General features: G+C 47.8%; 1 protein-coding gene across 1 annotated transcript in view; it reads right to left on the bottom strand.

Moving 5' to 3' along the window:
- LOC139419437 (serine/threonine-protein kinase 32A-like) overlaps positions 1-25,000 on the bottom strand; it is a 71,573-nt gene that overhangs the window by 20,858 nt on the left and 25,715 nt on the right. The gene's annotated exons all lie outside the window — the stretch shown is intronic.

The raw sequence follows: 25,000 nt of genomic DNA, 5'->3' as shown, positions 1-25,000 counted from the left end.
CTGTCAACCAGTCAGTCAGAGGGTGAAGGCTAGGGCCTGATTCTCCAGCCTGGTCCAGAGGACCGTCTGTCAGTCAGAAGGGGAAGGATAGGGCCTGATTCTCCAGCCTGGTCCAGAGGACAGTCTGTCAGTCAGAAGGGGAAGGATAGGGCCTGATTCTCCAGCCTGGTCCAGAGGACAGTCTGTCAGTCAGAAGGGGAAGGATAGGGCCTGATTCTCCAGCCTGGTCCAGAGGACAGTCTGTCAGTCAGAAGGGGAAGGATAGGGCCTGATTCTCCAGCCTGGTCCAGAGGACAGTCTGTCAGCCAGTCAGTCAGATGGGGAAGGATAGGGCCTGATTCTCCAGCCCAGTCCAGAGGACAGTCTGTCAGTCAGAAGGTGAAGAATAGGGCCTGATTATTCAGCCCAGTCGAGAGGACAGTCTGTCAGTCAGAAGGGGAAGGCTAGCCAGGCCAAAAAAAAGGCACACTTTACATTTTTGGTGCATGGGTCTGTGTCTACACTGATTTCCAGCCAACCCATCATTCACTGGACAATTACTTATTTACTTTGAGCAATGGGACAAGGTGGGGTGTGTGAAACAGAGGGGTGTTGTGCAGCAGGTGTGTGTGTGTGTGTGTGTGTGTGTGTGTGTGTGTGTGTGTGTGTGTGTGTGTGTGTGTGCGTGCGTGCGTGCGTGCGTGCGTGCGTGCGTGTGTGTGTGTGTAAGAACCAGCAGGTAGGACCATGGGCACACCTTAGCAACCTGTGCAGAGGGACAAGTGTGGACCAGATTAGACCTTTTTGTATGAGAACCGCAGTGGCGACAGATCACACAGGCTTAAGAGAGAACCACTTCGAAGAACAACTCTACCGTGTTTTTGCTCCATCGTATGATAATCAAATGTGATGTAGACTTTTTCTCATTTCGTTAGGGAAGCCTGCTTTGCCTCAGTTCTCATTTTCACAAAGCTGATCAAAATGGTCCTTCTGATCAAACACAGTAGGCCCACTTCATTTTCTCAATTACCCTTAAAGGACTGCAATGAGATTAATAAGATGCACAGAAGAGGATGGCTGAAGTTTTACATGCCCCTAACCAATTGTGCTATTTTGTTTGTAACTTATTTTTTAAACTTATTTTGTACATAATGTTGCTGCTACCGTCTCTTACGACCGAAAATAACTTCTGGACATCAGAACAGCGCTTACTCACCACGAACTGGAAGAGGCTTATTCCTTTAACGAGTCTGCTCTCCCGGGAACAGGTCCAGATCCCCGTCATTTGCGTGCAGAAAAGGAAAAGATGACGCAGATCGGGCTGCCTTCGGAGAATTCGTAGGCGAGTGAGTAAACTCCCACTGCCATCCATTCTACTTGCTAACATGCAGTCATTGGAAAATAAAATTGATGACCTACGATTACGATGATCCTTCTAACGGTGCATTAACAACTGTAATATCTTATGTTTCACCGAGTCGTGGCTGAACGACGACACGGATAACATAGAGCTGAAGGGATTTTCCATTCACCAGCAGAACAGAGAAGCTATGTCTGGTGAGACGAGGGGTGGAGTGTGTGTTTTTTGTCAATAACAGCTGGTGCGCAATGTCTAAAATTAAAGAAGTCTTTAGGTATTGCTCGCCTGAGGTAGAGTACCTTATGATAAGCTGTAGCCCAAACTATCTACCAAGAGTTCTCATCTATATTATACGTGGCCATCTATTTACCACCACAGACCAATGCTGGCACTAAGACCGCACTCAACCAACTCTATAAGGCCATAAGCAAACAAAAAATTGCTTACCCAGAAGCGGCGCTACCAGTGGCCAGGGACATTAATGCAGGCAAACTTAAATCAGTTTTACAAAATATTTACCAGCATGTCACATGCGCAACCAGAGGGAAAAAACTCTAGACCTCCTTTACTCCACACACAGAGATGCATATAAAGCTCTCCTCCACCCTCCATTTGGCAAATCTGACCATAATTCTATCCTCCTAATTCATGCTTACAAGCAAAAACTAAAGCAGGGCGTGTCAGTGACTTGCTCAATATGGAAGAGGTCAGATGACGCGGATGCTACGGTACAGGACAGTTTTGCTAGCACAGACTGGAATATGTTCCAGGATTCATCCAATGGCATTGAGGAGTATACCATCTCAGTCATCGGCTTCATCAATAAGTGCATCGAGGACGTCGTCCCCACAGTGAGTACGTACATATCCCAACCAGAAGCCATGGATTCAAGGCAACATCCGCATTGAGCTAAAGAAAGCTAAAGAAAGCAAAGCGTCAGTACAGGATTTAGATTGAATCCTACTACACCGGCTCTGACGCTTGTCGGATGTGGCAGGGCTTGAAAACTATTACGGACTACAAAGGGAAACCCAGTAGCGAGCTGCCCAGTGACGCGAGCCCACCAGACGAGCTAAATGCGTTTTATGCTCGCTTTGTGTTATGCACGTGAGTGAGGACCCAAAAGCGGTTTAACAAAAACAGAGTCCTTTAATGTCAAAGCACAGGTAAGACATAGATCCTCTTCAAATGTATATGATGGCAAAATAAACAACCCGCAGAGAGGGCGACAAATGAAACATAAAGTCCTTCTGATAATCACAGAAGAGTTCCCCTTCTAGCAGCAGAGGAGAATAGCTGGGTTAGAGTCCCCTTCTAGCAGCAGAGGAGAATAGCTGGGTTAGCGACGACAGACTTCTGGTCTCTCTGGGTAGGCGCGGGTCGTAGAGGACAGAGGTACCTGATCACACGTAGCATCAGATGAACAGGCAGATTCCGACAGGACAGGACAAGGGTGAAGCAAACGAGACGATAGTTTGGTTCTGGCATGAGAAACTCAAACGAGAATCTGACAAAGACAGAAGCAGGAACAGAGAGAGAAATAGAGACCTAATCAGAGGGAAAAAAGGGAACAGGTGGGAAAAGGGTGAACGAGGTAGTTAGAGAAGATGAGGAGCAGCTGGGGGAAGGAGAGGAAGAGAAGGTAACCTAATACGACCAGCAGAGGGAGACGGAGTGAAGAGAAAGAACAGGAACAAGACATAATATGACAATACATGACAGTACCCCCCCACTCACCGAGCGCCTCCTGGCGCACTCGAGGAGGAAACCTGGCGGCAACGGAGGAAATCATCGATCAGCGAACGGTCCAGCACGTCCCGAGAGGGAACCCAACTCCTTTCCTCAGGACCGTACCCCTCCCAATCCACTAGGTACTGATGACCACGGCCCCGAGGACGCATGTCCAAAATCTTACGGACCCTGTAGATAGGTGCGCCCTCGACAAGGATGGGGGGGGGGAGACGAGCGGGGGCGCGAAGAACGGGCTTAACACAGGAGACATGGAAGACCGGGTGGACACGACGAAGATATCGCGGAAGAAGAAGTCGCACTGCGACAGGATTAATGATCTGAGAAATACGGAACGGACCAATGAACCGCGGGGTCAACTTGCGAGAAGCTGTCTTAAGGGGCAGGTTCTGAGTGGAGAGCCAAACTCTCTGACCGCGACAATATCTAGGACTCTTAGTTCTACGCTTATTAGCGGCTCTCACAGTCTGCGCCCTATAACGGCAAAGTGCAGACCTGACCCTCTTCCAGGTGCGCTCGCAACGTTGGACAAAAGCCTGAGCGGAGGGGACGCTGGACTCGGCGAACTGAGACGAGAACAGCGGAGGCTGGTACCCGAGGCTACTCTGAAAAGGAGATAGCCCGGTCGCAGACGAAGGAAGCGAGTTGTGGGCGTATTCTGCCCAGGGGAGCTGTTCTGACCAAGACGCAGGGTTACGAAAAGAAAGACTGCGTAAGATGCGACCAATAGTCTGATTGGCCCGTTCTGCTTGACCGTTAGACTGGGGGTGAAAGCCGGAAGAGAGACTGACGGAAGCCCCAATCAAACGGCAAAACTCCCTCCAAAATTGAGACGTGAATTGCGGACCCCTGTCCGAAACGACGTCTGACGGAAGGCCATGAATTCTGAAAACATTCTCGATGATGATTTGTGCCGTTTCTTTAGCAGAAGGGAGCTTAGCGAGGGGAATAAAATGAGCCGCCTTAGAGAACCTATCGACAACCGTAAGAATAACAGTCTTCCCCGCTGACGAAGGCAGTCCGGTGATAAAATCTAAGGCGATGTGAGACCACGGTCGAGAGGGAATGGGAAGCGGTCTGAGACGGCCGGCAGGAGGGGAGTTACCGGACTTAGTCTGTGCGCAGACCGAACAAGCAGCCACGAAACGACGCGTGTCATGCTCCCGAGTGGGCCACCAAAAACGCTGGCGAATGGAAGCAAGCGTACCCCGAACGCCGGGGTGGCCGGCTAACTTGGCAGAGTGAGCCCACTGAAGAACGGCCAGACGAGTAGGAACGGGAACGAAAAGAAGGTTCCTAGGACAAGCGCGCGGCGACGGAGTGTGAGTGAGTGCTTGCTTTACCTGCCTCTCAATTCCCCAGACAGTCAACCCGACAACACGCCCCTCAGGGAGAATCCCCTCTGGAGGCTACTGAAGAACTGAAGAGACGAGATAAAGCATCAGGCTTGGTGTTCTTAGAGCCCGGACGATAAGAAATCACAAACTCGAAACGAGCGAAAAACAGCGCCCAACGAGCCTGACGCGCATTAAGTCGTTTGGCAGAACGGATGTACTCAAGGTTCCTATGGTCAGTCCAAACGACAAAAGGAACGGTCGCCCCCTCCAACCACTGTCGCCATTTGCCTAGGGCTAAGCGGATGGCGAGCAGTTCGCGGTTTCCCACATCATAGTTACGTTCCGACGGCGACAGGCGATGAGAAAAATACGCGCAAGGGTGGACCTTGTCGTCAGAGAGGGAGCGCTGAGAAAGAATGGCTCCCACGCCCACCTCTGACGCGTCAACCTCGACAACGAACTGTCTAGAGACGTCAGGTGTAACAAGGATAGGTGCGGATGTAAAACGATTCTTGAGGAGATCAAAAGCTCCCTGGGCGGAAACGGACCATTTAAAGCACGTCTTGACAGAAGTAAGGGCTGTGAGAGGAGCTGCCACCTGACCGAAATTACAGGTGAAACGACGATAGAAATTTGCGAAGCCGAGAAAGCGCTGCAGCTCGACGCGTGACTTAGGGACGGGCCAATCAATGACAGCTTGGACCTTAGCGGGATCCATCTTAATGCCTTCAGCGGAAATAACAGAACCGAGAAATGTGACGGAGGAGGCATGAAAAGTGCACTTCTCAGCCTTCACAAAAAGACAATTCTCTAAAAGGCGCTGGAGGACACGTCGAACGTGCTGAACATGAATCTGGAGTGACGGTGAAAAAATCTGGATATCGTCAAGGTAAACGAAAACAAAGATGTTCAGCATGTCTCTCAGGACGTCATTGACTAATGCCTGAAAGACAGCTGGAGCGTTAGCGAGGCCGAAAGGAAGAACCCGGTATTCAAAGTGCCCTAACGGAGTGTTAAACGCCGTCTTCCACTCGTCCCCCTCCCTGATGCGCACGAGATGGTAAGCGTTACGAAGGTCCAACTTAGTGAAAAACCTGGCTCCCTGCAGGATCTCGAACGCTGAAGACATAAGAGGGAGCGGATAACGATTCTTCACTGTTATGTCATTCAGCCCTCGATAATCTATGCAGGGGCGCAGGGACCCGTCCTTCTTCTTAACAAAAAAAACCCCCGCTCCGGCGGGAGAGGAGGAGGGGACTATGGTACCGGCGTCAAGAGCTACAGACAAATAATCTTCGAGAGCCTTACGTTCGGGAGCCGACAGAGAGTATAGTCTACCCCAGGGGGGAGTGGTTCCCGGAAGGAGATCAATACTACAATCATACGACCGGTGTGGAGGAAGAGAGGTGGCCCTGGACCGACTGAACACCGTGCGCAGATCGTGATATTCCTCCGGCACCCCTGTCAAATCACCAGGCTCCTCCTGTGAAGAAGAGACAGAGGAAACAGGAGGGATAGCAGACATTAAACATTTCACATGACAAGAGACGTTCCAGGAGAGGATAGAATTACTAGACCAATTAATAGAAGGATTATGACAAACTAGCCAGGGATGGCCCAAAACAACAGGTGTAAAAGGTGAACGAAAAATTAAAAAAGAAAGGGTTTCGCTATGATTACCAGAGACAGTGAGGGTTAAAGGTAGCGTCTCACGCTGAATCCTGGGGAGAGGACTACCATCCAAAGCGAACAAGGGCGTGGGCTCCCTTAACTGTCTGAGAGGAATGTCATGTTCCCGAGCCCAGGTCTCGTCCATAAAACAGCCCTCCGCCCCAGAGTCTATCAAGGCACTGCAGGAAGCTGACGAACCGGTCCAGCGTAGATGGACCGACAAGGTAGTGCAGGATCTTGAAGGAGAGACCAGAGTAGTAGCGCTCACCAGTAGCCCTCCGCTTACTAATGAGCTCTGGCTTTTACTGGACATGAAGTGACAAAATGACCAGCGGAACCGCAATAGAGACAGAGGCGGTTGGTGATTCTCCGTTCCCTCTCCTTAGTCGAGATGCGGATACCCCCCAGCTGCATAGGCTCAGCACCCGAGCCGGCGGAGGAAGATGGTAGTGATGCGGAGAGGGGGGCAACGGAGAACGCAAGCTCCTTTCCACGAGCTCGGTGACGAAGATCAACCCGTCGCTCTATGCGAATAGCGAGTTCAATCAAGGAATCCACGCTGGAAGGAACCTCCCGGGAGAGAATCTCATCCTTTACCTCCGCGCGGAGACCCTCCAGAAAACGAGCGAGCAAAGCCGGCTCGTTCCAGTCACTGGAGGCAGCAAGAGTGCGAAACTCAATAGAGTAATCTGTTATGGATCGATTACCTTGACATAGGGAAGACAGGACCCTGGAAGCTTCCTCCCCAAAAACAGAACGATCAAAAACCCGTATCATCTCCTCCTTAAAGTCCTGATACTGGTTAGTACACTCAGCCCTCGCCTCCCAGATTGCCGTGCCCCACTCACGAGCCCGTCCAGTAAGGAGAGATATGACGTAGGCGATACGAGCTGTGCTCCTGGAGTAAGTGTTGGGCTGGAGAGAAAACACAATATCACACTGGGTGAGGAACGAGCGGCATTCAGTGGGCTCCCCAGAGTAACACAGCGGGTTATTGATTCTGGGCTCCGGAGATTCGAAAGCCCTGGAAGTGGCCGGTGGATCGAGGCGGAGATGGTGAATCTGTTCTGTGAGGTTGGAGACTTGGGCGGCCAGGGTCTCAACGGCATGTCGAGCAGCAGACAATTCCTGCTCGTGTCTGCCTAGCATCGCTCCCTGGATCTCAACGGCTGAGTGGAGAGGATCCGAAGTCGCTGGGTCCATTCTTGGTCAGATTCTTCTGTTATGCACGTGAGTGAGGACCCAAAAGCGGTTTAACAAAAACAGAGTCCTTTAATGTCAAAGCACAGGTAAGACATAGATCCTCTTCAAATGTATATGATGGCAAAATAAACAACCCGCAGAGAGGGCGACAAATGAAACATAAAGTCCTTCTGATAATCACAGAAGAGTTCCCCTTTTAGCAGCAGAGGAGAATAGCTGGGTTAGAGTCCCCTTCTAGCAGCAGAGGAGAATAGCTGGGTTAGCGGCGACAGACTTCTGGTCTCTCTGGGTAGGCACGGATCGTAGAGGACAGAGGTACCTGATCACACGTAGCATCAGATGAACAGGCAGATTCCGACAGGACAGGACAAGGGTGAAGCAAACGAGACGATAGTTTGGTTCTGGCATGAGAAACTCAAACGAGAATCTGACAAAGACAGAAGCAGGAACAGAGAGAGAAATAGAGACCTAATCAGAGGGAAAAAAGGGAACAGGTGGGAAAAGGGTGAACGAGGTAGTTAGAGAAGATGAAGAGCAGCTGGGGGAAGGAGAGGAAGAGAAGGTAACCTAATACGACCAGCAGAGGGAGACGGAGTGAAGAGAAAGAACAGGAACAAGACATAATATGACAATACATGACACTTTGAGATAAGCAACACTGAAGCATGCACGAGAGCACCAGCTGTTCTGGATGACTGTGTGATAATGCTCTCGGTAGCCGATGTGAGCAAGACCTTTAAACAGGTCAAATTTCACAAAGCCGCGGGGCCAGATGGATTACCAGGATGTGTACTCAAAGCATACTTGGTCCAACTGGCAAGTGTCTTCACTGACATTTTCAACCTCTCCCTGACTGAGTCTGTAATACCTCCATGTTTCAAGCAGGCAACCATAGCCCCTGTGGCCAAGGAAGCGAAGGTAACCTGCCAAAATGATTACTGCTCCGCAGCACAAACTGGAGTGGGTCTAGGGTATCATGAAGTGATTTGAAAGGCTAGTCATGGCTCACATAAACAGCATCCTCCCAGATACCCTAGACCCACTCCAGTTTGCATACTGCCCCAACAGATCCACAGATGACACAATCTCAATCACAATCCACACTGCCTTTTCCCATCTGGACAAAAGGAACACCTATGTGAAAATGCTGTTAATTGACTACAGCTCAGCGTTCAACACCATAGTGCCCACGAAGCTCATCACTAAGCTAAGGACCCTGGGACTAAACACCTCCCTCTGCAACTGGATCCTGGACTTCCTGACGGGCTGGCCCCTGCTGGTAAGGGTAGGGAACAACACGTCTGCCACGCTGATCCTCAACACTGGGGCCCCTCAGGGGTGTGTACTTAGTTCACTCCTGTACTCCCTGTTCACCGACGACTGCTTGGCCAAACATGGCACCACCGCTAACATTATGAGACATCCTATAGGGAGGAGGTCAGAGACCTGGCAGTGTGGATAACAACCAGGATAACAACCTCTCCCTCAATGTGAGCAAGACAAAGGAGCTGATCATGGACTACAGGAAAAGGCAGGCCAAACAGTCCGACCATTAACATCAACTGGGCTGAAGTGGAGCGGGTCGAGAGTTTCATGTTCCTTAGTGTCCACATCACCAACAAACTATCATGGTCCAAACACACCAAAACAGTAGTGAAGAGGGCACAACAAAACCTTTTCCTCTCAGGAGACTGAAAAGATTTGGCATGGGTCCCCAGATCCTCAAAAAGTTATACAGCTGCACCATGGAGAGTATCCTGACAGGTTGCATCACTGCCTGGTATGGCAACGTCTCGGCATCTGACTGTAAGGTGCTACAGAAGGTAATGCGTATGGCCCAGTACATCACTGGGGCCAAGCTTCCTGCCATCCAGGACCTTTATAATAGGCGATGTCAGAGGAAAGCCATAAAATTGTCAAAGACTCCAGTCACACAAGTCCTAGACTGTGTTCTCTGCTACCGCACGGCAAGTGGTACCGGAGCGCCAAGGCTAGGACCAAAAGGCTCCTTAACAGCTTCCATAAGCCATAAGAATGCTGAACAATTAATCAAATAGTCACCGGACTATTACATTGACCCACCTCCATTTGTTTTGTACACTGCTGCTACTCGCTGTTTATTATCTATGCGTAGTCACTTCACCCCTACCTACATGTACAAATTACCTCAACTAACCTGTACCCCCGCACACTGACAAGGTGCCGTATATAGCCTCGTTAAAGTTATGTTATTGTGTAACATTTTATTATTTGAAATGTTTTACTTGGTAAAACATTTATTTGTTTATTTGGTAAATACTTTCTTCACTCTTCTTGAACTGCACTGGTGGTTAAGGGCTTGTAAGTAAGTCATTTCACGGTATGGTCTACACTTGTAGACTTGTTGTATTCAGCGCATGTGACAAATAAAGTTTGATATGATTTTTGATTTGAATGGAGGACATCCAACCTTGGATAGTCATCTCACTCGCTGAATAACAACTCTCATGCATATACAGCGGCCTGGTGGTTAGAGCATTGGGCCAGTAACCAAAAATATTTGAGATGGAGTCCGAGCTGACTGGGTAAAAATCTGCCCTTGAGCAAGGCACTTAACCCTAATTAGCTGATCCCATGCTGTGACCCCACTCTCTCATGGTGTCTCAGGAGGAGTAGGATATGCAAAAAGCACATGTCCATTTCATACCACACTGCACATGTGTTAAACAGGACAAATATAAGCACCCTCTAACTGAACTTTGACATATCACATCTGGCCATATGTGTCCAGGGCCTAGAAGACAGCTGACAACATACAGTACATTACTGTATGATCATCATAACACTGGATCAGCTGAACGTCTAGAGTCTAGATCAAACAGCAGGCTAGTAGCAGCAGCACCTGTCAGGGGGGATCATGTCCATGAACCTTAGGGCAGTCAGAACTAATGAGGCTCCTATCAGAGGACAGGGTTGATTAGCATATCAAAGGGTGCCTGCTGCAGCAGGTGGGTGGGGTAGGGTGGCTGGCACCACCCTCATTACAGGGGCATCAGTGTACAGCCCAGAGCCCGGATGGGGGTTAAAAAGGTCAGTTGTGTTGTGCTTAATTAGCTGACATTTCCCTCAAAGGAGGCAGATGGAAAGGTATTTTATCTTTAAAGGCCATGGCAGCCATTGTGGAGCAACAGGACAGGGGATGCTGCAGCGCCACTCAACAGCCTGCTGATGATTATAGGTGTGACTGTGAGAGCCAGAGCCAGTCACGACACAGCCCTGCTGTCACCCAGACAACGGCCTTTTCTAGATGTGCAAACACTGGGGTTTTATCACCTGTTCTCTAAAAACCCACCGTTTATTGTTCTGCATTTTCTATTCAGATGAATAACAAGCACCCTGCCTGCGTATTTCTAGGATAAAAGCCCAGAGCGCTGTCTGACAAAAATTACCCAGTCACAGAGTATGAATTATTGGGGGCCCAGGGGGGTCTCAGAACCCCCGAATGAAACATGAGTGCGACAAAGTCAAACTTAGGAATTTAACCCTTCTCATATTTGTTTAAAATGTGCATTGCTACAGTGGTAAATAGTCAAGTAAAAGCTTATTCCAGAGGAAACGAACACCCCCACCTCTGCGTCATGGTCCAAAGAAAGTTGTCTATGTGGCTGCATTTGTCATCCCGGGACAGTCCCATATCTCAGCCCATTTTCAGGTGTCCCAACTTTTATTTCTACAAAATTGGTTGTTTTGTCAGCAAGACGTATCAATTAATTCAGGCTTCAAGAGTGTAAACGCAATGACAATCGCCGAATGTCATTACACTATTAATGGATGCTAGAATTAGTGGACAAACGTGCAGGTAGCCACATTGTTTAAGGGATTTGTTTGACAATAAGATGGTTGTGTTCATGCCTAATTAAAAGGTAATACAAATACTGACCGTTAACCTTTTGCGTGTAGGGGGCAGTATTTTCATTTTTGGCTAAAAAACGTACCCATTTGAAACGGCCTATTTCTCAGCCCCAGAAACTAGAATATGCATATAATTGTCAGATTAGGATAGAAAACACTCTAAAGTTTCCAAACCCAAAATAATATTGTCTGTGAGTATAACAGAACTGATATTGCAGGCGAAAGCCTGAGGAAAATCCAATCAGGAAGTGCCTCTTATTTTGAAACCTCTCTGTTCCTATGCATGCCTATCCTCCATTTAAAGGGATATTAAGCAGATTCCTTTTTCTATGGCTTCCCTAAGGTGTCAACAGTCTTTAGACATAGTTTCAGGCTTTTATTTTGAAAAATGAGCGTGAAGGATCATATTGCGTAAGTGGACAGGTGGGGGCTCTCAGAGTGAGTTTTTGCGCAACTGAGTAAAGCCGCCATTGTTCCTCCCGCTGTTATTGAAAAACCTACTCACTCGGTTGATATATTATCGACTATATATTTTAAAAACAACATGAGGATTGATTTAAAAAAAACGTTTGACATGTTTCTGTGGACATTATGGATATTATTTGGAATATACGTCTGCATTGTCGTGACCGCTCTTTCCTGTGGATTTCTGAACATAACGCAACAAACAAACGTCGGTATTTTGGGTATAAAAATAACCTTTATGGAACAAAAGGAACATTTGTTGTGTAACTGGGGGTCTCGTGAGTGAAAACATCTGAAGATCATCAAAGGTAAACAATTTTTTTGATTGCTTTTCTGATTTTCGTGACCTAGCTACTTAATGCTTAGTGTACATAATGTTATGTTATGCTATCGATAAACTTACACAAACACTTGGATTGCTTTCGCTGTAAAGCATAATTTCAAAATCTGAGACGACAGGTGGATTAACAAAAGGCTAAGCTGTTTTTTCCTAATTACACTTGTGATTTCATAAATATTAATATTTTTTTGTAATATTATTTGACTGTGGCGTATGCTATTCAGCGATTGCTGTTGACAATTATCCCGCTACCGGGATGGGTAGCGTCAACCAGTTAAATTACGTCTTTAAATGTAATTTAACTGTGTTTTTTTGTTTTACCTTTTAATTTATTGTCAAACCAACCATTTCAGAAATTAGGGTACCTGCATGTTTGTCCACTAATTATTAGGCCCATTAAACATTTTATCTTCGCATGTGCACATAGGTGGTCCTGTGAATTTCATGCTATAATTCGCTCTCTGCCCAGGCAATTACCTTGGCCGTGCTCCTCGTTCATAGACTTATATCAGTAGAATATTTGTGATGATAGCATGTGCTGGAGTTAAACAATTCTCGTGTTCTGGTGAGCCTGGTCCCAGATCAGTAGGTATGATGGCAGATACTGAATGACAACGACAGTGAGAGGATTTAAATAAAGCACACGCGGATCTGGGACCAGAATAGTTTAGACCCAAATTGAGTCCCTCTCTTTCAGTGTTGTTTTCCTGTGTCTGCCCACTCATTGCTGGTGTAGCTAGAAGCCTAATCCCAATCATCTAAACTGGTCAGTCCCCTCTCCCTGGGAATTGTAATAGCATGTGCTGACGAGCTTAATTCATTTCCATATTTTCAATGTGACAGCTGCACACTGGGCCCTCATCTCGCACTACAAATTTATTGGGACTGTAATATTCTGTAATACTGTAATATTCCAGCAATTAGAGATGAGAAACAGATGGCCTGATGTATCGACAGCCAGCTGGCTGAGGGACTATTCAAGGGCCTGATGTATCGACAGCCAGTTGGCTGAGGGACTATTCAAGGGCCTGATGTATCGACAGCCAGCTAGCTGAGGGACTATTCAAGGGCCTGATGTATCGACAGCCAGTTGACTGAGGGACTATTCAAGGGCCTGATGTATCGACAGCCAGCTGGCTGAGAGCCTATTCAAGGGCCTGATGTGTTGACAGCCAGTTGACTGAGGGACTATTCAAGGGCCTGATGTATCGACAGCCAGCTGGCTGAGGGACTATTCAAGGGCCTGATGTATCGACAGCCAGCTGGCTGAGGGACAATTCAAGGGCCTGATGTATCGACAGCCAGCTGGCTGAGGGACTATTCAAGGGCCTGATGTATCGACAGCCAGCTGGCTGAGGGACTATTCAAGGGCCTGATGTATCGACAGCCAGTTGGCTGAGGGACTATTCAAGGGCCTGATGTATCGACAGCCAGCTGGCTGAGGGACAATTCAAGGGCCCGATGTATCGACAGACAGCTGGCTGAGGGACAATTCAAGGGCCCGATGTATCGACAGCCAGCTGGCTGAGGGACTATTCAAGGGCCTGATGTATCGACAGCCAGTTGGCTGAGGGACTATTCAAGGGCCTGATGTATCGACAGCCAGCTGGCTGAGGAACTATTCAAGGGCCTGATGTATCGACAGCCAGCTGGCTGAGGAACTATTCAAGGGCCTGATGTATCGACAGCCAGCTGGCTGAGGGACAATTCAAGGGCCCGATGTATCGACAGACAGCTGGCTGAGGGACAATTCAAGGGCCCGATGTATCGACAGACAGCTGGCTGAGGGACTATTCAAGGGCCTGATGTATCGACATATATAGTGTATATTCCCATTGATTGATACTACAGTGCATTCGGAAAGTATTCAGACCCCTTCACTTTTCCACACTTTGTCACGTTACAGCATTATTCTAAAATGCATTTTAAAAATGAATTATCCTCATCAATCTAAACACAATACCCCATAATGACGAAGCAAAAACACGTTTTTAGAAATGTTTGCTAATTTATATATATACTGTATGTAAAAATAAAATAAATATATCATTTACATAAGTATTCAGACCCTTTACTCAGTACTTTGTTGAAGCATCTTTGGCAGCGATTACAACCTCGAGTCTTCTTGGGTCTGACGCTACAAGCTTGGCACACCTTTATTTGGGGAGTTTTCCCAATCTTCTCTGCAGATCCTCTCAAGCTCTGTGAAGTTGGATGGGGAGCATCGCTACACAGCTATTTTCAGGTACCTCCAGAGATGTTCGATTGGGTTCAAGTCCGGGCTCTGGCTGGGCCACTCAAGAAATTTCAGAGACCTGTCCTGAAGTCACTCCTGCGTTTTCTTGGCTGTGTGCTTAGGGTTGTCGTCCTGTTGGAAGGTGAACCTTCACCCCAGTCTGAGGTCCTGAGCGCTCTGGAGCAGATTTCCATCAAGGATCTCTGTGCTCCCTTCACCTTCCCTCAATCCTGACTAGTCTCCTAGTCTCTGCAGGTTGCGTTTATATTATTTGTGTTCAGTATAAGCACGATATAATAACCAGTTGATATTACGGTTTGAATAAATTCATCTTAAATTGGACTTGTTTTTTTATTGACTGAATATTTATGAGGCAACTGAGCAATTATGATTTGTTATCTGTAATGGATGATAAATTAGGAATTGTTATTCATAATGGTTATGATAAATTAGGAATTGTTATCAGTAATGGTTATAATAAATTAGGAATTGTTATCAGTAATGGTTATGATAAATTAGGAATTGTTATCAGTCAAAACATGTTAAATGCTCATCCCTATGCCATTTGGGATGGACCTTTGTTGTGTCCTTCCCGTCCTGAGTGAGGCTCATTAGTGATTCTGGAAGGGTGGGGTTGAAGGGCAGTGCACCTGATCCGCCTGGCTTTTCTCTCGCTTGACTAGTCCAACAACCTATTACCTGGATCTAATGATCTCATTACACCAGCTATCAGGATGAGAAGGGTAACCAGAACCTGCACCCGGTCAACTGATACCTCTCTGATACAGGGAAGCAGATGACAGCTGGGACTGACCCCAAATACCTTAAATTGCTCTTTTGTGCTCCACCACACACAGGTCAGATCAGCCTGGAGGGGGGTTGGGAGGGTCAATCGTACACCTGCCTTGATGATAAGTCACCCTCAAACTCACACATGACACACACAAACACGGACACACACTGCTTGGGTCCATTGGGCTGTTGGGTTTTGCAGCATCATCTGTGTACACAGCCCACGCCTAATGAGGACTGCTTTTATGACTCCTTTACTATTGTGGAAGGCTAGTGCACAGGCAGCACAGACAGCACCACAGACAGCACATACCAGGCCTTAGGTGATGCTCTGCCCCATGATGTCCCAGAGCAGAGCAGGCAGCACAGATAGGGAGCACCAGTCACCCAGCACTCAGCAGCAGCCAGCTTGCCGCGCCCACCAGCCAAGAGAGGAATCAGCAGACTGACAGACAGCAGAAGCTTTGAACGTGGAGGGAAACCTCAACTAGCCACAGGAAGCTAACACTAACCGTCTCAATCCCAATAACAGGGTTTAAGCTGAAGCAGAGCTTTCATTCACTTGAGTTTGATCAGTGAAATAATACTAATGATAACAAAAGCTCTGTCACAGGCGGAGTGGCCGAGTGGAGGAGATTGATGCTACAGTATTTCTTATTCATAGACACAATGCTTGAATTTCACTGCCTGACGAGTACGCGTTCAGCTGGCTCCCGTCTAATTTCGTCCGGTTTGAGTCAGTTGGTCTTTGGAGAGCGTCTGTTTGAACATGGCATTCTGAGGCATGGCTTACTGAATCCCAATTATTACTGATTAATTATTTACTATCTCAAGCTCAGGGAGAACGCTAAAAGTTCACCAAATGTGGACGCTCCTGTAAGCCAGTACACTGCAATACACAAGCAGGTAATTATAGATATTTTAGGGTAGACTAGAGGGAAAATATGTTGTCGTGCTCCCAGTAAACAAATGTTCACAAATCCACTGTTGTGAGTTTAAAGGATGTTTAACGTACCTTCTAATGCCATGCTATACCTGCCTCCCCATCTGAAATATGAAAACATACAGTCTCCTCCTGTTGTGAAATATTTATGCAGACTATAAATACAGAACACTTAACTTTTCATTTGGAACAAAACAGCTTTCCCACTAGGCAAAAACTGGTTGAATCAACAGTGTTTCCACGCCATTTCAACCAAAAGATTATATGTGATGACGTTGAATCAACAGTGTTTCCACACCATTTCAACCGAAAGATTATATGTGATGACGTTGAATCAACAGTGTTTCCACGCCATTTCAACCAAAAGATTATATGTGATGACGTTGAATCAACAGTGTTTCCACGCCATTTCAACCAAAAGATTATATGTGACGACGTTGAATCAACGTGGAAAACTGATTGGATTTTAAAAAAGCAATCAACGTCAGGGAATTTAGTATTTTTGTTCACCTAACTCTGAATCGAAATCCAAAGACAAGGTGAAATGTTTTGTTGCTTTCATGTTGAATTGACATTTGACTTTAAATTGACACAACTCAACGAGATGTAAATGAAAACTAGACGTTGGACGGATGTTTGTGCCCAGTGGGTTACTTCTTCACAGAACCATCACTCTCAGGCGCCATCATACTATGGGATGAGAACGTGCTGACAAACGTCAGCTGTTCATCTTCCTTTAACAAATGAGTTTGAGCAGCAGAGAGATAATGTGTCTGGACTCTGGTTGAAGCCAAGCCAGGGACACAGAGAGCCCTGATAGAGCTGTGAGTTTGAGCAGCAGAGAGATAATGTGTCTGGGCTCTGGTTGAAGCCAAGTCAGGGACACAGAGCCCTGATAGAGCTGTGAGTTTGAGCAGCAGAGAGATAATGTGTCTGGGCTCTGGGTGAAGCCAAGCCAGGGACACAGAGCCCTGATAGAGCTGTGAGTTTGAGCAGCAGAGAGATAATGTGTCTGGGCTCTGGGTGAAGCCAAGCCAGGGACACAGAGAGCCCTGATAGAGCTGTGAGTTTGAGCAGCAGAGAGATACTGTGTCTGGGCTCTGGGTGTTGCTGAAGCCAAGCCAAGCCAGGGACACAGAGAGCCCTGATAGAGCTGTGAGTTTGAGCAGCAGAGAGATACTGTGTCTGGGCTCTGGGTGTTGCTGAAGCCAAGCCAAGCCAGGGACACAGAGAGCCCTGATAGAGCTGTGAGTTTGAGCAGCAGAGAGATAATGTGTCTGGGCTCTGGGTGAAGCCAAGCCAGGGACACAGAGAGCTCTGATAGAGCTGTGAGTTTGAGCAGCAGAGAGATAATGTGTCTGGGCTCTGGGTGAAGCCAAGCCAGGGACACAGAGCCCTGATAGAGCTGTGAGTTTGAGCAGCAGAGAGATCATGTGTCTGGGCTCTGGGTGTTGCTGAAGCCAAGCCAAGCCAGGGACACAGAGAGCCCTGATAGAGATGTGCGGAGATTGATGATGAAACAGCACATTTGGAGAAACTATGTCTGGTCAGTGTCACATCATACAGGGAACCAGAAAGACACACTGTGCCAGTTTGAGGCTGTGCTGCGCAGAGCACCTCCGAGCTGAACAAAGCTTAGCTGGGCTGAGTTGAGCAGCTGAAAAATCCAGCTCTCATCAGAGTGTAAAGGAAAGATCTGCACTCACAAAAACCAAACCAGGCTGAAAGACAGCGACACAGCTCTCCAAGAGCATCAGATCAACAGACATCCACATGATGCAACAGGCGTAGAAAAATGACAACAAAATGATTTGGAGAGATTCAGAGAACAGATACACACTCCCCCCGTGTGAACACCTCCCTGGTGAGATCAGCCAACGGTGTTGGAAATAAACACGAGAGAACAGCTGTGGCTTACTATGCTTCATTTGATAGCAATCTGAATAAACATAGAGCCAGCCTTGAAAGACATTCTACATGGAATGACTTCCAAAAGAGATAGTGAGACTGAACTCAAATGTGATTATGCATTCAGTGCTGTTTCCTTTAGGTGCAGGATTGAGGCTTCACAATCACATTTGTCCCTCTGACTGTATCTTTCCTCTAAACATAGCCTGGATGTGTCTGTAGCTTCAGTGTGAGAGCCAGAGGGCATCTCTGCAGCTCGTCTGCCTCTGTGTAAAGCAGGAGGCGGCTCTTTCTCTCCCAGAGCTCAGAGCACAGCCTTGTTCATAGCCATGCTCTACTTTCACAGTGCTGTAGTCTGTTGAATGGAGAGGAGCACTGCAACACCGTATAACCGTGGCTAATAATTCAAACTGTGAACATAAAAACAATAGATAGCTCCAGTCTCTGTGGCAGCAGTCTCTGTGGCAGCAGTCTCTGTGGCAGCAGTCTCTGTGGCACTTCTGTTTTTAGTTTAAAACCAAGCAAACATCTAACCTTATTCCAGACGCAATTGATGTCTGATGTCAAAACCGATCATTTCCCAGCTATCACATTCTGAGAACCGTATATTTACTGAGCTCCAGAAGAAGAAAAGGCTACTCACTGTATTAGTCTGAAGCAATGGACAACCAATGGACAACCAATGGACAACCAATGGACAACCAATGGACAACCAATGGACAACCAATGGACAACCAATGGACAACCGGGTGCATATTCAAAATCTGTCAAATGATATTTTATCTCACGTAAGGACATAATCTGTCATCTTTGTGAAACACACACCGACACCAAGCATCTACTCTACATCACCATCTCCACACTATAGTTAGTTATGGGAGACTGAGCTTTCATCATGTGCTGTAGACCACTACTCAACAACCCAACAGGAAGAAATTAGAAATCCTATTGATAAGTTAAAATAATTTGGTCACAAAGGCTGCGTTTACACAGGCAGCCCAATTCTGATATTTTTTCCACTCATTGGTCTTTTGACCAATCACATCAGATCTTTCCACATCAGATCTTTTCAGAGCTGATCTGATTGGTCAAATGACCACTTAGTGAAGAAAATCTCAGAATTGGTCTGCCTGTGTAAACACAACCTAAGTGAACTGAGAAACACCTGAAGGGGACTCAGGGCTCACATAATGTGTTTCTCAGTTCACTTATTGTAGGTTATGTTTACACAGGTAGACCAATTCTGAGAATTTTTTTTCACTAAGTGGTCTTTTGACCAATCACTGTTGATCAAAGTGCAGAAGCTACAGAAATGAGTGAGTCAATAACGCCACAACTCCACCACTTCCCTTCCTACAGGTCCTGGCCTGTGGTGATAATGCTTCCGGCTTCAGTCACATCTATACTGTTCCCCACGTCCACCCTTTTTAATACCACTTGCTTGTCTTCCCCTGTGATTCCAACCATCTAAATGAAGCTGCTGTGGGGACTGGGGAGTGAGTCAATAACACCACAGCTCTACCACTTCCCTTCTCACACCTCACACCTCAAATCCCTTTTTCCACTTGTGTTGTTTGGAGGGGATCGTCTCTGAAGATGCCACTAATTGAGATGCGTCTTAGTGTTAGTAATTGAAAACCCCATGAGAAGGTACTGACAAAACAGGCCTTGTTGCCTTGCTACCCTGATGGCAATAGAGACACAGTACTCCCTGTATCTATTGTGAAAAGGTAAAACTGGTCTTGGGGTAATTCATATTATTCTGTAAGTAAATCTGTGACACTCCATTTAGTATGATATATTACAGTATGTTTGGTTACATAATGAATAGAATAGCGGTTGTAAAATATCATATGAATTATAGGACGTATAGTATCATATATCTTACTTGGTCGTACAATAGCATACGAATTGGATGATGGTCCTTATCTTGGTGGATGTATAGCATTATACGTCTTTCGCTGAGACCAGGGTGCTTATTGCACAGTAACAACAAAGGAGAATTATGGGGAGAATTTACATTGGCGTTTAGGGAAATTATAACGACAAAAGTTTTTAATTTATGTAGCAGGTTAAGTGAAATGGGTTAAATTTAGGATACGGGTTAGCTGAAATGCTAACCACCAACGAGACTCAAACACGCAATTTTTTGATTGCTAGGAGGTCGGGATTACGCATACCCATCCTCCCCGACCAACCTCCCTACTTTTGTTTCTGTTTAGCAGGGATGGGCAACTTTGAAGGGGGTGGGGCCACCTTCCGAGCAAAACATTTTAGTGGCCTACTTCTTGACAGCAGAGAGAAAAAATTGAAGTTTTGGAGTTCATTTTCTGTAATTCCACACATTTTGTCATAGAGCATTGAGAAAATACTGCATTATTAAATCAAGTTTGCCCTAAAGCTAAACACTTTGAGGGGCAGAGAATAGATTTTAAAATTGTATAATTAATTTCATGCAATCTTATTCACATTGCTGTTTCAATAGGCCATTTCCTGTAATTCTGCACATTATGCCATAAGGTGGAGAGAAATGTTTGCAATTTTATAACAAATTTCATGCTATTCTTGTCACATGGGATGACACTGGAGGGATGAAGCAGGTACGGGGAGTCAAACATTTAACATGGAACGGACATGGAACGAGACCGGAACAGCGTTAGCACAAGGGTAACAAAGACAAAAAACAATTAATGTAGCAGTGGGGAACAGAGCAGGGAACTTACAAATATAGGGGAGGAAATAAACAGGTTATGAGTGAGTCCAGGTGAGTCCAAAATTGCTGATGTGTGTGACAAGGGAAGGCAGGTGTGCTCAGTGGATGGAAGGAGTGCGTGATGCAGGGCAACCTGGCGCCCTCAAGTGCCAGGAGGGAAGAGCAGGAGCAGAAGTAACAGTATCCCCCCCTCTTGGGGCACCACCCGGCGTCCCAACCTGGCGAACAGGTTGGGCGCTGGGCAAGCCGACTGGGGCATGGAAGCCAGACAATCCAACTGAGGCAAGACGCTTGTCGATCCTGCTAAAGCGAGGGAGCCCGATGATCCGGTGGAGAGTGACGTGGGATGGGAAGCCGCCGAGCCAACCGAGGCAAGGAAACCTCTTGAGCCAGCCAGGGCGTAAAAGCCTGACGGGCTGGTTTAGGCTCCCCCGGTTCCATCGGCGGCCGGTTTGTTGGGCTCCCATGCTCCAAACGGTTTGTTGGGCTCCCATGCTCCAACCGGTTTGTTAGGCTCCCATGCTCCAACCGGTTTGTTGGGCTCCCATGCTCCAACCGGTTTGTTGGGCTCCCATGCTCCAACCGGTTTGTTGGACTCCCATGCTCCAACCCGTTTGTTAGGCTCCCATGATCCAACCGGTTTGTTAGGCTCCCATGCTCCAACCAGTTTGTTGGGGTCCCATGCTTCAACCGGTTTGTTGGGCTCCCATGCTCCAACCGGTTTGTTAGGCTCCCATGCTCCAACCGGTTTGTTAGGCTCCCATGCTCCAACCGGTTTGTTGGGCTCCCATGCTCCAACCGGTTTGTTGGGCTCCCATGCTCCAACCGGTTTGTTAGGCTCCCATGCTCCAACCGGTTTGTTGGGCTCCCATGCTCCAACCGGTTTGTTGGGCTCCCATGCTCCAACCGGTTTGTTGGGCTCCCATGCTCCAACCGGTTTGCCCAGCGCCCATGTCTCGGCCGGTTTGTTGGGCTCCCATGCTCCAACCGGTTTGCCCAGCGCCCATGTCTCGGACGGTTTGTTGGGCTCCCATGCTCCAACCAGTTTGTTAGGCTCCCATGCTCCAACCGGTTTGTTAGGCTCCCATGCTCCAACCGGTTTGTTGGGCTCCCATGCTCCAACCGGTTTGTTGGGCTCCCATGCTCCAACCGGTTTGTTAGGCTCCCATGCTCCAACCGGTTTGTTGGGCTCCCATGCTCCAACCGGTTTGTTAAGCTCCCATGCTCCAACCGGTTTGCCCAGCGCCCATGCTCCAACCGGTTTGTTGGGCTCCCATGCTCCAACCGGTTTGCCCAGCGCCCATGTCCCGGCCGGTTTGTTGGGCTCCCATGCTCCAACCGTTTTGCCCAGCGCCCATGTCTCAGACGGTTTGTTGGGCTCCCATGCTCCAACCGGTTTGCCCAGCACCCATGTCTCGGCCGGTTTGTTGGGCTCCCATGCTCCAACCGGTTTGTTGGGCTCCCATGCTCCAACCGGTTTGTTAAGCTCCCATGCTCCAACCGGTTTGTTGGGCTCCCATGCTTCAACCGGTTTGTTGGGCTCCCATGCTCCAACCGGTTTGTTAGGCTCCCATGCTCCAACCGGTTTGTTGGGCTCCCATGCTCCAACCGGTTTGTTGGGCTCCCATGCTCCAACCGGTTTGTTGGGCTCCCATGCTCCAACCGGTTTGTTGGGCTCCCATGCTCCAACCGGTTTGTTGGGCTCCCATGCTCCAACCGGTTTGTTGGGCTCCCATGCTCCAACCGGTTTGTTGGGCTCCCATGCTCCAACCGGTTTGTTGGGCTCCCATGCTCCAACCGGTTTGCCCAGCGCCCATGTCTCGGCCGGTTTGTTGGGCTCCCATGCTCCAACCGTTTTGCCCAGCGCCCATGTCTCAGACGGTTTGTTGGGCTCCCATGCTCCAACCGGTTTGCCCAGCACCCATGTCTCGGCCGGTTTGTTGGGCTCCGATGCTCCAACCGGTTTGTTGGGCTCCCATGCTCCAACCGGTTTGTTAGGCTCCCATGCTCCAACCGGTTTGTTGGGCTCCCATGCTTCAACCGGTTTGTTGGGCTCCCATGCTCCAACCGGTTTGTTGGGCTCCCATGCTCCAACCGGTTTGTTAGGCTCCCATGCTCCAACCGGTTTGTTGGGCTCCCATGCTCTAACCGGTTTGTTGGGCTCCCATGCTCTAACCGGTTTGTTGGGCTCCCATGCTCCAACCGGTTTGTTGGGCTCCCATGCTCCAACCGGTTTGTTGGGCTCCCATGCTCCAACCGGTTTGTTAGGCTCCCATGCTCCAACCGGTTTGTTAGGCTCCCATGCTCCAACCGGTATGCCCAGCGCCCATGTCTTGGCTGGTTTGTTGGGCTCCCATGCTCCAACCGGTTTGTTGGGCTCCCATGCTCCAACCGGTTTGTTAGGCTCCCATGCTCCAACCGGTTTGTTGGGCTCCCATGCTCCAACCGGTTTGTTAGGCTCCCATGCTCCAACCGGTTTGTTAGGCTCCCATGCTCCAACCGGTTTGCCCAGCGCCCATGTCTTGGCCGGTTTGTTGGGCTCCCATGCTCCAACCGGTTTGCCCAGCGCCCATGTCTTGGCCGGTTTGTTGGGCTCCCATGCTTCAACCGGTTTGCCCAGCGTTCATGTCTCGGCCGGTTTGTTGGGCTCCCATGCTCCAACCGGTTTGCCCAGCGCCCATGTCTCCAGCCGGTTCGCCAGGGTGGGACGCCGGCTGGCGCCCCAAGAGGGGGGGGGTGCTGTCAATCTGCTCCCACTCTTGCCCATCACGCACCCCTGCCATCTATTATGCACACCTTCCCTTCCCTCGTCACGCGCATCAGCAATTGCGGACTCACCTGGACTTATTCATCACCTGTTTATTATATTTGTCAGTTCCCTGCTCTGTTCCCTGCTGCTGTTGCATTAATAGTTTTTTGTTTGTGTTTTTTGTTTGTGTTACCTGTTTGCTGTTTCCATGTCAGTTATTTATTACATGTTTGACTCCCCGTACCTGCTTCGTCTCTCCAGCATCATCCGCGTGACAATACTACTCCTTTTGCTGGCCACTAGACTAAATTACCAATATAAACCAATCTAGCTGACATGGGCTAATTGGCTGACCGTCAGTGACTGACATAACAAGAGAAAAACTGCTAATGCACAACCAAATGTTAAAATTGCACCTTGTCTATTCTACTATTCTAACTCGCAAAAGTAAGCTGAGACCCCTTTTTTGGAAATTGATCCGCGTTGGCTGCCAGTTGCCCATCCCTAGACTAGACCATTAGTAAGGGTTATATGTCTTGAAGGTGCTCAGAAATACATAAAATATGTTTAGTTTGGCTCTGAGGACAGGCTGTATCAGTGTGTGATTGCAATGTCGTCATCAACATTGTCATTATGAATCATCAGTCATGACTCATAGGATTCTTTATACTGGATAGAGATTCTGCTCAAGGCCAGGGTATCATCAGCAGATACATGCACAAACACACACACACACACACCCGCACGCACACTCCAACAACACACACTGAATATGTGCACCCACTCAGAGTGCTACAGTGAGCACACAGCCTCCAATCAAATTATCTATTCAATTTACATACAGATGAGATGAACATTTGAATACCAGCCTCTTCCTTTCCCTGTAATAAATGCAGATTGAAAGTGGTTGATTTAATCTAAACATCTCCCAAACACCTGCTTATCTATGGGGATGTTTTTTAGTTGGAATGGAATGACAGAAATGTAAAATATTCCCATTGAATCGATTAATGAGGAATGTATTGAGAAATGACAAATCCGATCTACTGGTAACTGCCAAAATAAAGGAAACACTTGAGTAAATGAGGGATACAAAGTATATTGAAAGCAGCTGCTTCCACACAGGTGTGGCTCCTAAGTTAATTAAGAAATAAAGATCCCATCATGCATAAAAATGCCCAGAAGAAGAGATCTCAGTGACTTTGAAAGAGGTGTCTCAAATGTGCATTGTGGGTTTAAAGGGTGTGTGTGTGTCACTGGAGGTAGGTGGCACTTTAATTGGGGAGGACTGTCACTAGGGAATGGCTGGAGATTAATAAGTGGAAAGGTATCAACAACATCAAACACATGGATGCAATTCCATTCGCTCCTTTCCAACCATTAATATGAGCCGTCGTCCCCTCAGCAGCCTCCACTGGTGTGTGTGTATGTCTCAGTCACCAGATCTCTACCCAACTGAACACTTATGGGAGTCAGCATTTTCCACCTCCATCAACAAAACACCAAATGATGGAATTTCTTATGGAACAATGGTGGTCCTATCCCTCCAGTAGAGTTCAAGACACTTGTAGAATCTATGCCAAGGCTCATTGAAGCTGTTCAGGTGGCTCGTGGTGGCCCAACTCCCTATTAAGACACTATGTTGGTGTTTCCTTTATTTGGGC

This window comes from Oncorhynchus clarkii, chromosome 10 (assembly GCF_045791955.1).
Source record: "Oncorhynchus clarkii lewisi isolate Uvic-CL-2024 chromosome 10, UVic_Ocla_1.0, whole genome shotgun sequence".
Classification (NCBI taxonomy): Eukaryota; Metazoa; Chordata; class Actinopteri; order Salmoniformes; family Salmonidae; genus Oncorhynchus; species Oncorhynchus clarkii.
This window is presented reverse-complemented; position numbering and strand designations above follow the sequence as displayed.